This window comes from Coregonus lavaretus (genome assembly GCF_964263955.1).
Source record: "Coregonus lavaretus genome assembly, chromosome: 39".
In the NCBI taxonomy this organism is placed as follows: Eukaryota; Metazoa; Chordata; class Actinopteri; order Salmoniformes; family Salmonidae; genus Coregonus; species Coregonus lavaretus.
Genome location: NC_140026.1, coordinates 5,435,346 through 5,450,854, shown reverse-complemented (window position 1 = coordinate 5,450,854; position 15,509 = coordinate 5,435,346). Strand labels below are relative to the sequence as shown.

General features: G+C 38.4%; 1 long non-coding RNA gene across 2 annotated transcripts; it reads left to right on the top strand.

Annotated features, from left to right (window-relative positions):
* Positions 1 to 3,840: 3,840 nt before the first annotated feature.
* LOC311113146 lies at positions 3,841 to 6,223 on the top strand. Of its 2 annotated transcripts, XR_014610965.1 has the most exons (6): positions 3,841 to 3,962; positions 4,099 to 4,258; positions 4,533 to 4,604; positions 4,788 to 4,826; positions 4,932 to 4,958; positions 5,123 to 6,223. It is a non-coding gene; the product is annotated as an uncharacterized lncRNA (long non-coding RNA). The 2 variants fall into 2 exon arrangements; XR_014610966.1 differs by lacking the exon at positions 3,841 to 3,962 and having other exon boundaries at positions 4,015 to 4,258.
* Positions 6,224 to 15,509: the final 9,286 nt, after the last annotated feature.

Here is a 15,509-nt window from a genome sequence, read left to right as displayed (position 1 = left end):
TACCTGTATTAATGGCACCTGTTTGAACTTGTTATCAGTATAAAAGACACCTGTCCACAAGCTCAAACAGTCACACTCCAAACTCTACTATGGCCAAGACCAAAGAGCTGTCAAAGGACACCAGAAACAAAATTGTAGACCTGCACCAGGCTGGGAAGACTGAATCTGCAATAGGTAAGCAGCTTGGTTTGAAGAAATCAACTGTGGGAGCAATTATTAGGAAATGGAAGACATACAAGACCACTGATAATCTCCCTTGATCTGGGGCTCCACGCAAGATCTCACCCCGTGGGGTCAAAATGATCACAAGAATGGTGAGCAAAAATCCCAGAACCACACGGGGGGACCTAGTGAATGACCTGCAGAGAGCTGGGACCAAAGTAACAAAGCCTACCATCAGTAACACACTACACCGCCAGGGACTCAAATCCTGCAGTGCAAGACGTTTCCCCCTACTTAAGCCAGTACATGTCCAGGCCCGTCTGAAGTTTGCTAGAGTGCATTTGGATGATCCAGAAGAGGATTGGGAGAATGTCATATGGTCAGATGAAACCAAAATATATCTTTTTGGTAAAAACTCAACTCGTCGTGTTTGGAGGACAAAGAATGCTGAGTTGCATCCAAAGAACACCATACCTACTGTGAAGCATAGGGGTGGAAACATCATGCTTTGGGGCTGTTTTTCTGCAAAGGGACCAGGACGACTGATCCGTGTAAAGGAAAGAATGAATGGGGCCATGTATCGTGAGATTTTGAGTGAAAACCTCCTTCCATCAGCAAGGGCATTGAAGATGACACGTGGCTGGGTCTTTCAGCATGACAATGATCCCAAACACACCGCCCGGGCAACGAAGGAGTGGCTTCGTAAGAAGCATTTCAAGGTCCTGGAGTGGCCTAGCCAGTCTCCAGATCTCAACCCCATAGAAAATATTTGGAGGGAGTTGAAAGTCCATGTTGCCCAGCGACAGCCCCAAAACATGACTGCTCTAGAGGAGATCTGCATGGAGGAATGGGCCAAAATACCAGCAACAGTGTGTGAAAACCTTGTGAAGACTTACAGAAAACGTTTGACCTGTGTCATTGCCAACAAAGGGTATATAACAAAGTATTGAGAAACTTTTGTTATTGACCAAATACTTATTTTCCACCATAATTTGCAAATAAATTCATAAAAAATCCTACAATGTGATTTTCTGGATTTTTTTTTTTAATTTTGTCTGTCATAGTTGATGTGTACCTATGATGAAAATTACAGGCCTCTCTCATCTTTTTAAGTGGGAGAACTTGCACAATTGGTGGCTGACTAAATACTTTTTTCCCCCACTGTATATGGTCAAACTACATGTATAAATGAAAGAGGGTGAAACAGAAGGGGATGGCGTAGGATGTATTTATTTATTTTGGCGAAACATCAATTTGCTTTAGGGCAATCCAGAATCCTAGCACTGCAGTGTGAACCTGCCAACTTTCCTTTCCAATTTGCAAGAAGCTTAAAACCAGAGATCTGTATATATTGATGAGATGCTCATTTCTCCGCCCTAACAATGTGAGTCTTTGTCCCAAAGGCAGGAAGGCAGGCGACAAGCTTAGGTCTGGATATTATTCCCATAGAAATGCATTGGGCTTAAACTGGACAGAGTTTGGCGAGAGTGAGCCCTCTCGCTTCGCCTCATCCTCTCTGCTGAAACTATATACTGTATATCACCGGAGAAAGCATCCGAGCGAGTGATCCAGCGCCCCTCTGTATGTAGCCCATGTATCTGATGCTGTCTGGACAGAAACAGTATGACATGGCATACTCTTTTGATCCAGACAGCATCAGATATATGGTCTACATTTACTGAGACAGAGAGGTGCTGTTTCGCTTGCTCGGATGCTTTCCAACTGAGATTGAAGCGTCTTTCTGTAGGCGCACAACTCTGTCAAATAAATGATCAATATTTCTATGTTTTATTTGGACGGTCAAGGAGGTACGGTAATGTGGGCCAGGCCTCCTAAGTACCTTTGTGAAATTATTTGTTGTACTCATTCAATTGAAAATGTGCTTAGAGTTGTGAAAATACACTTCATACTTGTGAAAAATGCAACAAAGTGATTGACAATAATAACAAACTACAGTTGCTTTCCATAACAGTCCTAAATTGGTGTTTGACATTATGAGTATTTGAGCCCATAAATTGTTAATTAAACTAGTTGGAATTCTGAGGGACAGAAATACAGGGTGTCTTTAGACAACATACTTTACACATTGGGCCCTTTTAAAATATACAGGTTGCCCAAGACATTCTGAAGAATGTAATAAAGATTATTTAAAGAGACCCATGAAGAACAAGCTAAATGTCTGTTTTTCTGGCTATGGGGATAAAACTACTCTCTTTCTCTTTTTTTGACTGTTTTAGCAGTCAGTTATCAACCCTATTCACCAAGACCTGTAGCAGTGTAACTTTGAGTTGTTCAAATTAACTACAATACTTCTTATAGTGTAATTACACATGTAATTACACTGTAAAAAGGACCCCTTAAAATGAAGTGTCACCGGGGGAACATAGGTCACAGTTTGGGCTTGAAGCTTGTTTTGTATGACATCTTACGACCTGTGACAAAGCTTAAAATGGCTGATGGTTTGGGTTCTTTGGGGAGTGAAATACTGTATATTCTGCCAGACATTCTCCCAATCAATAGCCTCATCTTCAATAGCCAAATCCTTTACTCTTTCAGGTGCAAAATTCCCACAGGCGTAAACATTTGGTAAATCTGTCTCAGAGAGTGTGTTACTGCCTCGATGCCAAGAGGCATACTCTTAGAAAAAAGGGTTATAAAAGGGTTCTTCGGCTGTCCCCATAGGAGAACCCTTTTTGGTTCCAGGTAGAACCCTTTTGGGATCCATGTAGAACCCTTTCTCCAGAGGGTTCTACATTGAACCCAAAATAGTTATTTCTACCTGGAACCAAAAAGGGTTCTTCTTTTTTTTCATTTAGCAGACGCTCTTATCCAGAGCGACTTACAGGAGCAATTAAGGTTAAGTGCCTTGCTCAAGGGCACATCGACAGATTGTTCACCTAGTCGGCTCGGGGATTAGAACCAGCGACCTTTCGGCTACTGGCACAACGCTCTTAACCACTAAGCTACCTGCCACCCGTTCTTCAAAGGGTTATCCTGTTGGGACAGCCAAAGAACCCTTTTAAGTATTAGATATTACCTTTTTTTCTAAGAGTGTACAACACAGGAATATGTGTTATGATGCAGCACACATAGAGTATAGATAATGCTTGCAGTAACTAAAATGGCCATGGGGGGCAGCTTTCCTATAAAGTACTGTACTGAGAAAGTCAATAAGGTACTGTTGTCTTGATAAAACCTTGACCCTCCCAGTTTCCCTACGTGATTCTTGCTGAAAGGTTAAACTGACTGGTTACACATTAACCAGAGGAGCTGCAGTATGTTGTCTCTTTATCAAATCTTTCTGTTCTCATATGGCCACTCACTAGCATTTAGCATTAGCAATTTGGTAAATGTGTACTTGGTATAAATCATATTTGAGACTATAAGTGGTACATATATAAAAAAACAGGACAGACATTTATACACAACCTAACTATCTGAAAAATAATGACCATAGGAACTGGAAATCTCTCTCTCTCTCTCTCTCTCTCTCTCTCTCTCTCTCTCTCTCTCTCTCTCTCTCTCTGTCTCTCTGATACAGTCTACTTAGTAAAATGTCAAGGTCAGCATTTTTTTTTCACTTTTTGTGATAACAACATCAATGTTTATGGCATCATGCTTCCTTTAAATGTGTCTCTTGGTTTTTGTTAGCAATGTGAATCAGGCCTAGCAGACGTTAAATGAGGCTGACAATTTATTTATATATGCCGTGACTGAGTATTTGATAAGACTAAGTTGTTCTGGGACTACTTAGCACTATTTCATTGTTAGCTGTTACCATTTAGCCACCATCACTATGGGTAAAGCTGCTCCGATATACAAACCTAAATCATTAGCCCTAAATACATGAATTTACCCCTGACTACTATATTCAGTATAACTATAGTAAATATAGCACTGGAGTAAAATAAGCACAACTCTTTCTTTCTTTTACAGGATGTTGTGGATCAAAAACAGAAGAACAGAGTAAGTTTGTTTTCTTCTCTTTGCCACAAAAAGGTTATGGTGGATATTTGTCTTTCAAAAGAAGAAAATGTATAATTGAACACTGTATTACTTTATACAGGACAGAGCACCAGGTATTCAACAAAGATGGGTAGGCTTTTAATCTCTTAATGTAAATACCTTTTACTGGATCATTATTTCAAAAGAAGACAATCATGAGCTGGTAGATTTAAAATATGATCTCTGATTCTTAAGGACTTAATATTTTAGTGTTTGATATTATAACCTAGCATTTTGTGTCTAATAAACAACAAAAACATGAAATTGATGGAAAGCATGTGCAGTTATAGTGTCTGACAAAATATTTCAGATGAAGAATGTTTATTTCAATTTAAGGAGAATTCTATTGTTTTGGTGATATGAAGGTTATGACTAAACTGCAGAGCAAGAAAACCCTTTTCAGACAGAAACTCAGCTCAAACCATCTCCTAAGATAGGTAAGAAATATATAACATCAATACAGTTGGTGCTGTATAAATTCCTGGTAAGCACCAACTTTGCACCAACTTACCCATGTCCATCAATATTAAGTCAGTATATCTTTGTTAATTACACAGTATCTTTCCCAGTTATTAGCTTTTTGTTCCATACCTTATTCTGGTTTATCATTACAATTGTAGATACATCAGTGACATCCAGGAAGTAGACTGCAAAGTTCGGTAATGCGCATCTTTTAAATACAATATCATTTCAGATAATATTCATATGAAATGTGAGTAATTAATTTCTCATTGTTATGCTTTTCACTTTTTTTATTTCACCAGATATAGATCAAGCACGCTCACATGAAGGTAACTGGCTCTGTCAACAGAATCTGTTTTTCAACTCAATTAAAATACTTAATAAAATTAAAATACTTTATCTGCCCTATGTGCCTAATATTTAAATCACTAAAGATTAAATTGCAATGAAAATAATTAGTGAATAACATATTCTGTTTTCCTATTCTCCACAGTGGATGTTACTCTGGATGTGGACACAGCTCACCCTAAGCTGAAGATAAATGGGAAATCACTACAGTGGATGGATGAATCACAGCAGAGAAACATTGACATTGAGAACTGTTTTGATGAAGAGCCTTTTGTGTTGGGCAATACGGGCCGTGCTTTGAAGACTTACTGGGAGGTGAATGTGAAGGAGAAGGATGACTGGGTGCTTGGCGTTTCCAAGGCAACGGCTCACAGGAAGGGGCCGTTGGCTTTGAGACCAAATGATGGCTTCTGGGTAATCAGACTATCCAATGGGCAAAGACTTAAAGCCATGGAGGATGAAGAACGTGTTCTTGACGTAGGAATTCCAGATAAAGTCGGTATCTATCTGGATTATCCGGAAAGGAAGGTGACTTTCTTTAGTGCAGAAGATGGTTCCCTCATCCACTCATTTATCAATGGACCAAGTTATGAGGATGATGTCCTCCCACTTTTCTCACCCTGGAACAATGATCCAAAACCAATCACAATTTTGTCCATCACGGCAACATAGAAAAACATAATTGATTACATTTCCTTCAATTTTCCATTTGTATGATCCTTTGCTGTCTTCTAACCAGGCATCAACGTTGTGTTCCATAATCTTTATTAATGTATTATACATTCCTTATTTCAGTAGATTTTTATGTATGAAATTAAACAAGCGATTTTGTTTTAAAACATGAAATGTTGATTTGTGAAAAATACAATATCTTATTTGGTATCTGGATGTAGATCTATTGATGATTAGGACTGAGAGAAACAATACAGCTTCTACTGGCTCATACGTAATTGTTTTGACAAGTTTGTTAATCATCCATCATATAAAACCTTAATTTTCTTTACAATGACCAAGAATGAAAGCTAGTTATCCAGAGATTTGACACAATATATTGACCCTGTGAAGCCTGTTGTCCAGTGTAACATCTATTTTGATCTTATTTTAATTACAGATATTTCTACCAACATGCTAGTTCAATCAGTCTGGGATATAAAGTGTTTCTATATTTTGTTTTTAAAAGAACTATGACTATACAATATGAACATGGCAAAACATTAATATGACAAATAAATATGACATAACAGAATATATTAGTCTATACTTCATTACAACAATGGATATTTACACATTTTACAATATTGAGTATATATAGAATCAAAACAGAGATTTTAGTAGATTTTTAAAGATTTTAGTAGATTTTTACAGTTACATCTAAAACATTAGAAAACAGTAGACTGAAAAAAAGGTGAAATGGTTCCATCTCACTTCGCTCAGATCAATTTGTGTGGGATAAAATAAGGAAAAGATTGAAGTAACTCAATCTTCACAAAGTTAATAATTGCTAAAGCTATATAATTGCTCAAACAATGGAAAATAATCCGCATTGCACTCTACGTATCAGTTCTTTTCCCCATGGTCAAATAAAACCACAGAGAGTTGTGGGGTTTTAGAGTATTAATAAAGCCACAGGCAGAAGTAACCAAAGACTTAACAAACAATGCTAATGCCTTTCCTGTCAACTGCAATCTATTACAGGTTCACTTCTCAGCAAGAGGAGGTTATTGCTTGTCAGACGGGTGAGATTTTGAGTTCCTCTTTACAACCTAACAACGGGCCAAAGAACGGATAGAGTTTCTTAGAAAATGTTCCAGTGAAGGAGTTGATGTGGCATTTCTTCTCAACGTTGAAAAATACCAACTTCCCCCCCTCATAGTCCACTAACACTCCCAGCTTCCCAGGTTTAAGTTCAGCAGGAAGGACATTAGGAGACTTGTCAACTGTTTTAAATACTTTGTTTTCCAAACGTAAGCTCCAGTAGCCATTCTCTGGAATCATTTGGATGTTTGATCCTCTCTTCTCTGGGTCCTGGGCGACTCCAACACTCCACTGAGTTTTTTCTACCAGGTCAACCTCCCAGTAATGTCTACCTGTATCATACCCCTTCACTCCCAAGACACAGTGCTTTTCCTCAAACCTCTTCTCAGTTCCTTTTCTCTCCGTAGGTCTCCAAATTTTACTGATTTGTCATTGTCAGATACAGTGAGTCTGGGGTGTGCAGTGTATGGGTCAAGAGTCACAACCGCTGTAAGTAAGTACATATTTCATTGTTCAAAGCAGTTGCGACACTTTGACTGTTGAAGTGTGTGTGTGAATCTTAACCCCCTGAGGTTGATGTCCATGCCACCGTGGAAATCTAATTAGCATAATAAAAACAACTCCATAACAATCTGTCAGTTTAAGCTAGAGATATGGTCGAATTGCTGCCAATAAACCACTACTAAAGGACACCAATAATAATAAGAGACTTGCTTGGACCAAGAAACAGGATCAATGGACATTAGACCGGTGGAAATCTGTACTTTGGTCTGATGAGTCCAAATTTGAGATTTTTGGTTCCAACCACCTTGTCTTTGTGAGACGCAGAGTAGGTGAACGGATGATCTCCGCATGTGTGGTTCCCACCGTGAAGCATGGAGGAGGAGGTGTGATGGTGTGGGGGTGTTTTTCTGGTGACACTCTTGGTGATTTATTTAGAATTCAAGGCACACTTAACCAGCATGGCTACTGTGGAGGAAATTAGTATTCATTACATACCATACTGTTTAATTAGACATACTATGCTGTTTTTTACTTAAAGATTGTCCGTTGTTATATGCTAGTATTTTTTTTACTGATACAACATTGTCTTGTGTGACTTAGTCATAAATCTGAGCATACAGATTAATGAGCTGCTTGGGTGCGACCACAGTATGTGACCTCCTGTGTTTACGATCGGCAGGAATTTAGCTATGTGGGAAGTGGAGGGAGGAACAGAGAAATATAAAATATATTTTGATTTGTTTAACATATTTTTGGTTACTTCATGATTCTGTATGTGTTATTTTAGATTTTTGATGTCTTCACTATTATTCTACAATGTAGAAAATAGTGAAAATAAAGAAAAATCCTGGAATGAGTAGGTGTGTCCAAACCTTTGACTGGTACTATATACAGTGGGGAAAAAAAGTATTTAGTCAGCCACCAATTGTGCAAGTTCTCCCACTTAAAAAGATGAGAGAGGCCTGTAATTTTCATCATAGGTACACGTCAACTATGACAGACAAATTGAGATTTTTTTTCTCCAGAAAATCACATTGTAGGATTTTTTATGATTTTATTTGCATATTATGGTGGAAAATAAGTATTTGGTCACCTACAAACAAGCAAGATTTCTGGCTCTCACAGACCTGTAACTTCTTCTTTAAGAGGCTCCTCTGTCCTCCACTCGTTATCTGTATTAATGGCACCTGTTTGAACTTGTTATCAGTATAAAAGACACCTGTCCACAAGCTCAAACAGTCACACTCCAAACTCCACTATGGCCAAGACCAAAGAGCTGTCAAAGGACACCAGAAACAAAATTGTAGACCTGCACCAGGCTGGGAAGACTGAATCTGCAATAGGTAAGCAGCTTGGTTTGAAGAAATCAACTGTGGGAGCAATTATTAGGAAATGGAAGACATACAAGACCACTGATAATCTCCCTCGATCTGGGGCTCCATGCAAGATCTCACCCCGTGGGGTCAAAATGATCACAAGAACGGTGAGCAAAAATCCCAGAACCACACGGGGGGACCTAGTGAATGACCTGCAGAGAGCTGGGACCAAAGTAACAAAGCCTACCATCAGTAACACACTACGCCGCCTGGGACTCAAATCCTGCAGTGCCAGACGTGTCCCCCTGCTTAAGCCAGTACATGTCCAGGCCCGTCTGAAGTTTGCTAGAGTGCATTGTCACATGACAATGAAAATAGAGCTCTGGGTGGCAAGTGTATTTGTTCACATGCTTTTTTTCAGCCTCAACAAATAAAAGTGATAAGAAATTGATAGGAGATACAGTATTGTCATTGGGTCTAATGATGTATGTTACATATTTGTTATATTACATATGATATAGGAGATACATTATGTATCTTCATTTACAAGTTACAGTAATGCCTTATTCCTTTATTTACAACATTTGCATTACCTTTGTTTCATCTCTCATTTGAGAAATAAATTGGTTTACTCTGCAACTGCAAACTCATTGAACCACTGACTTCTCTCTTTTTCTCTCTTTGGCTGAGAATGTCAGGTTATATTTTAATTTACAGGTGATTTACGGTTTCACATTTCCTTGCTTGTAGTTTCAGTGCTGTGTTGTATCTCATGGTACCAGGATCACCAGGATCATGTGGTAAACAATCACCACAATGGAAAGGTCACATGATTTCCAACTCCTATGACTCACAAACCTGATCCACCTGTAAGTTAGGTTTACCCGACACCTTCAGTTCTGAGAATGACCTGCTCATTGGCTCAGACCCAAGACCCACGATAAGGATGTTAAGATGTGCCATTACAAAGCAAACATTCAAATTCATTAAGAATGATTACCAAGTTGGGAAAAAAATAATGTATATGGTCAAACTACATGTATAAATGAAAGAGGGTGAAACAGAAGGGGATGGCGTAGGATGTATTTATTTATTTTGGCGAAACATCAATTTGCTTTAGGGCAATCCAGAATCCTAGCACTGCAGTGTGAACCTGCCAACTTTCCTTTCCAATTTGCAAGAAGCTTAAAACCAGAGATCTGTATATAATGATGAGATGCTAATTTCTCCGCCCTAACAATGGGAGTCTTTGTCCCAAAGGCAGGAAGGCAGGCGACAAGCTTAGGTCTGGATATTATTCCCATAGAAATGCATTGGGCTTAAACTGGACAGAGTTTGGCGAGAGTGAGCCCTCTCGCTTCGCCTCATCCTCTCTGCTGAAACTATATACTGTATATCACCGGAGAAAGCATCCGAGCGAGTGATCCAGCGCCCCTCTGTATGTAGCCCATGTATCTGATGCTGTCTGGACAGAAACAGTATGACATGGCATACTCCTTTGATCCAGACAGCATCATATATATGGTCTACATTTACTGAGACAGAGAGGTGCTGTTTCGCTTGCTCGGATGCTTTCCAACTGAGATTGAAGCGTCTTTCTGTAGGCGCACAACTCTGTCAAATAAATGATCAATATTTCTATGTTTTATTTGGACGGTCAAGGAGGTACGGTAATGTGGGCCAGGCCTCCTAAGTACCTTTGTGAAATTATTTGTTGTACTCAGTCAATTGAAAATGTGCTTAGAGTTGTGAAAATACACTTCATACTTGTGAAAAATGCAACAAAGTGATGGACAATAATAACTAACTACAGTAGCTTTCCATAATAGTCCTAAATTGGTGTTTGAGATTATGAGTATTTCAGCCCATAAATTGTTAATTAAACTAGTTGGAATTCTGAGGGACAGAAATACAGGGTGTCTTTAGACAACATACTTTACACATTGGGCCCTTTTAAAATATACAGGTTGCCCAAGACATTCTGAAGAATGTAATAAAGATTATTTAAAGAGACCCATGAAGAACAAGCTAAATGTCTGTTTTTCACTCTTTTTCTCTTTTTTTGAATGTTTTAGCAGTCAGTTATCAACCCTATTCACCAAGACCTGTCCCCATCTCACCTGAACAGTACTCCATCTCACCTATTTACTATCTATCACTCCAGAGTAAGTTCCTCTCACTGTACTATGATAACTATTACAAAGGTATATTTGTCATTTCATCCACTCGTCTCTTCCTCTAAGTGTCAGTTTCATTTTTCATCAGACAGATGTCTCATGGTTTCTCGTAATAGCGATAAAATGTGTTGTAGCGGAGGGTATACCCACTTCTTTGTCAGTGGGCATTGCTGTATACTCACTTCTTAATCATTTTACATTACATTTTAGTCATTTAGCAGACGCTCGTATCCAGAGCGACTTACAGTTAGTGAATACATATTTTTTTCATACTGGGCCCCCGTGGGAATCGAACCCACAAACCCTGGCGTTGCAAACGCCATGCTCTATCAACTGAGCTACATCCCTGCCGGCCATTCCCTCCCCTACCCTGGACAACGCTAGGCCAATTGTGCGCCGCCCATGAGTCTCCCGGTCGCGGCCGGCTGCGACAGAGCCTGGATTCGAACCAGGATCTCTAGTGGCACAGCTAGCACTGCGATGCAGTGCCTTAGACCACTGCGCCACTCAGGAGACACAAGACACGTATCAAAGTAGTGTAGTAATAGTAGTGTAGTAGTCAATTAATAAGGCTGATTGAACAGATCAGAATGTTTAGCTTAAAATGTGGTATAACTATTATTTCTTCACATTTTATAATAATAACAAAGTGCCTTCCCCACCCCTATTTCGATAAAAAGCTAAAGAATGGGGCTGGAGAAATTCTGCATAACCACTCTCAAATTCATAGACATATCTATGGATCCCGGGACTGACCATCCATGATATCAAAAATATAATTCTAACCATGTTTTGAAGCTATATAGTGTTTGATTGCATTTACTTTGTTTAAAAACATTGGCGTAAAACAAGCCTATACTTTGGGTTCTGATGTCGTACGGCAGTTGAACTAAGCTCATGAGGTATTTATAAGTTATATTCGTCAATAATCGATGGGTAGCTATATCTTTAAATGTCAAAAAATTGATTTAGCAACTGCTGATTGCCACTTTAATGTCAATCCCTGTATTGGTGATTTTTTTTTGCCGTCTTTTTATTTTTTTATTTTTGGGGGGTAGATCAGCTTAATATTGCAGATAGATTGTAACTTCCATCAATGTAATTGTCTGCATCACTTCCAATCCCCCATGTTTTTTATATATATATACTCCTCTTTATTACTTTTCAACCCCGCCATCCTTTCCCTACTTGGGGTAAATTAGTGAACAACAATGCCCAGGCCTCTACTTCCGGTCTATACTTACTATCTACACCTTATGGACACAGTCAATTTTACAATAATTATATTTTATTTGTTTTTGCTCCTGAACGTCTTCTACTCTCAACCTCCCCGATCATTTTCATGATGTCCATCCGGTTTGCTTCTATATGCCATTTATTTTTAACTGTGCTCTTTCCCAAAAGCTCCCAACATACAACCTATATACTTATTATGGACACAGTATGCCTACATCACCAGTTATCTTGTCATTATTTGTTGTTATTTGCTATTAGTCCCATCCTTCAACTCCATTCAACACCTCCCATCTATCTCTTAACACCATCCATATAGGATTTCTATTTGCCATATACATTTAAACCGTACTGTGATGTTTTACAAAAGTTCTGAACCTTTCTATTCTCATTCCTTCTACAGATTGTGAATTGAAAATAAACATTTTTGCTAAAAGTATTATTATATTATTGATCGATTGACTATGACTTTTCAGATCACCCAGTAATGCTATCTGCAAGGTTAGCTCCAGGTAAATATTGCAATCCTTTAGCCATTCCTGGATCTGTGTCCAAAAACAAGCTACAAATGGACAGAACCAAAACAAATGATCTAATGATTGTGTCTCTTCACATTGTGTATCCCCCATATAAATAACATTCTATTGGTAGCAAGAATTTTATATAATAATTTAAATTGAAAGATTCTAATTTTTGAATCCGGTGTCGTTTTGCGTGTCAGTTCATAAACACTATGCCATGGGATTGGTATGTCAAAAATCTCTTCCCAACTATTTTGCAATCTATATGGGATGGCTGTCAATCCTTTGGTCCTTAAGTGAAACTGATATACTTTTTTATTTATCACAGTTTTCCTTAACCAATTATTTTCGTTAATGCAAGGCCGACAGACAAGTTCCTTACTTTCTCCCCCTTCCACTTTCCTCTTCCACTTTTGCGGTAAGGCTGCAATTATTTGGTTGTAATTTTGGGTAGAGCAGACATTTCCATATGTTTTTGTTAGCTGCATGTGCGACATTACTCCACCAGTTCTACCGATGATATAATTTACAAAGATTATACCTTTTTTAAACATTCTGTCAAAAAATAAAGTTTTTTTGTCAATTAGTATATTTGAATTTAACCACAATATTTGTTGCATTATATGTTCTGTCATTTCTGGAGGATTAAATTGAAATTGCAACCAACTTTCTATGGCTTGTTTTAGAAATAGTGATATTTGGGAGATGATTTCCTTTTCAAATAACTGAAAATGAGTGGTTGTAATCTGAATAAAGGGAAAAGGGCCCTTCTTGAACATTGGGTGAGACAATCTTACTAATTTGCTTGAGAACCAGTTCAGATTTAAGTATAACTTTTGTATGACTGAAGCCTTTAGTGATAGGTATAATGCTTTAATATTTAATAATTTCTGTCCTCCAAATTCATATTAATTATATAAATAGGCCCTTTTAATTTTTTCTGGCTTGCCGTTCCAAATGAAATTGAATATTTTTTTCTCATATAATTTAAAAAACTGTTCGCTAGGCGTAGGCAAGACCATAAGCAAATAGGTAAACTGGGATAATACTAAAGAGTTAATCAGGGTGATTTTTCCACAAATTGACAGGTATTTACCTTTCCATGGTAGCAAGATGTTATCTATTTTTGCTAACTTTCTATTAAAATTTATTGAAGTGAGATCATGTATTTCCTTTGGGATATGTATTCCGAGTATATCCACATCACCATCAGACCATTTTATTGGTAAACTATATGGTAATGTAAATTTTTTATTTTTTTGTGATCCAATACATAATATAGTACATTTGTCATAATTTGGTTGTAATCCAGAGAGGTTAGAAAATGTATCTAGATCCTCTATGAGGCTTTGGAGGGATTCTAGTTGTGGATTTAAAAGAAAACATGAATCATCAGCGTATAATGACACCTTTGTTTTTAAGCCCTGGATTTCTAATCCTCTGATATTATTATTGGATCTGATTTTAATAGCTAACATCTCGATGGCCACAATAAATAGATATGCCGATAGTGGACAACCTTGTTTCACTCCTCTTGACAGTTTAACACTTTCTGAGAAATAGCCATTATTTACTATTTTACACCTAGGGTTACTATACATGATTTTGACCCATTTTATAAGAGATTCTCCAAAATTGAAATGCTCCAGGAATGTACAGTGGGGGAAAATAGTATTTAGTCAGCCACCAATTGTGCAAGTTCTCCCACTTAAAAAGATGAGAGAGGCCTGTAATATTCATCATAGGTACACATCAACTATGACGGACAAATTGAGAATTTTTTTCTCCAGAAAATCACATTGTAGGATTTTTAATGAATTTATTTGCAAATTATGGTGGAAAATAAGTATTTGGTCACCTACAAACAAGCAAGATTTCTGGCTTTCACAGACCTGTAACTTCTTCTTTAAGAGGCTCCTATGTCCTCCACTCGTTACCTGTATTAATGGCACCTGTTTGAACTTGTTATCAGTATAAAAGACACCTGTCCACAACCTCAAACAGTCACACTCCGAACTCCACTATGGCCAAGACCAAAGAGCTGTCAAAGGACACCAGAAACAAAATTGTAGACCTGCACCAGGCTGGGAAGACTGAATCTGCAATAGGTAAGCAGCTTGGTTTGAAGAAATCAACTGTGGGAGCAATTATTAGGAAATGGAAGACATACAAGACCACTGAAAATCTCCCTCGATCTGGGGCTCCACGCAAGATCTCACCCCGTGGGCTCAAAATTATTACAAGAACGGTGAGCAAAAATCCCAGAACCACATGGGGGGACCTAGTGAATGACCTGCAGAGAGCTGGGACCAAAGTAACAAAGCCTACCATCAGTAACACACTACGCCGCCAGGGACTCAAATCCTGCAGTGCAAGACGTGTCCCCCTGCTTAAGCCAGTACATGTCCAGGCCCGTCTGAAGTTTGCTAGAGTGCATTTGGATGATCCAGAAGAGGATTGGGAGAATGTCATATGGTCAGATGAAACCAAAATATAACTTTTTGGTAAAAACTCAACTCGTCGTGTTTGGAGGACAAAGAATGCTGAGTTGCATCCAAAGAACACCATACCTACTGTGAAGCATGGGGGTGGAAACATCATGCTTTGGGGCTGTTTTTCTGCAAAGGGACCAGGATTACTGATCCGTGTAAAGGAAAGAATGAATGGGGCCATGTATCGTGAGATTTTGAGTGAAAACCTCCTTCCATCAGCAAGGGCATTGAAGATGAAACGTGGCTGGGATTTTTTTTCCTCATTTTGTGTGTCATAGTTGAAGTGTACCTATGATGAAAATTACAGGCCTCTCTCATCTTTTTAAGTGGGAGAACTTGCACAATTGGTGGCTGACTAAATACTTTTTTCCCCCACTGTATATATAAACCCCAGTCGTACTTTATCAAATGCCTTTTCGAAGTCTGCTATGAATAGCAGGCCTGGTTTCCCATATTTTCCATAGTGTTCTATTGTTTCCAATACTTGCCTTATATTATCTCCAATGTATCTTCCATGTAAAAAACCTGTCTGAT